Below are 465 nucleotides of genomic sequence, written 5' to 3'. Positions count from 1 at the left end.
CCCCCTTCCCTTCCCCGCCGCCTTCCTGTGTGCCAGGTCCCGGGTGGGCGGGGAGGGGTACTTGGCCTGGCCGCGGGGTGCCCTGCTGTGCCTTGGCGGCGTGGCCGGGTGTCTAGGACCCTCCGCTGCAGAGGCGCAGGCAGGGCTGCCCGACCTGGGGCTGGAGCAGAGCACGCTGCGCTGCGGGAGCGGGGCTGTCTCGCCGCGTTCATGCATGTTTGGAAATAAAACTAAGTTGGCGGTTGTTTTTAATTCGGTAGCTCGGCGAGGGGCTTTTTACATGTGTTATGTATGCATGTGCAGGGCTTTGTTACACAAGGCGGGCGGAGGGGAGCCCCACTGAAGAGGGGGCGAGGGGAGAGCCGTGAAGTGCTGGAGGCCCTGGGGGCGGGGGTCGTTCCGTCCAGGTAACTCCGGGCGATCGCCGCCCCCGCCGGGGGAGTGCTGACTTATGGATGGGGGTGA

At 66.5% G+C, this 465-nt stretch overlaps 1 protein-coding gene across 3 annotated transcripts in view; it reads left to right on the top strand.

The window, feature by feature from the left end:
• Positions 1-465, top strand: part of DUSP10 (dual specificity phosphatase 10) — a 34,301-nt gene that overhangs the window by 697 nt on the left and 33,139 nt on the right. The gene's annotated exons all lie outside the window — the stretch shown is intronic.

This window comes from Alligator sinensis, unplaced genomic scaffold (genome assembly GCF_000455745.1).
Source record: "Alligator sinensis unplaced genomic scaffold, ASM45574v1 scaffold266_1, whole genome shotgun sequence".
Taxonomy (NCBI): domain Eukaryota; kingdom Metazoa; phylum Chordata; order Crocodylia; family Alligatoridae; genus Alligator; species Alligator sinensis.
The sequence above is the reverse complement of the archived record's forward strand: the minus strand, read 5'-3'. Positions and strand labels throughout refer to the sequence as shown.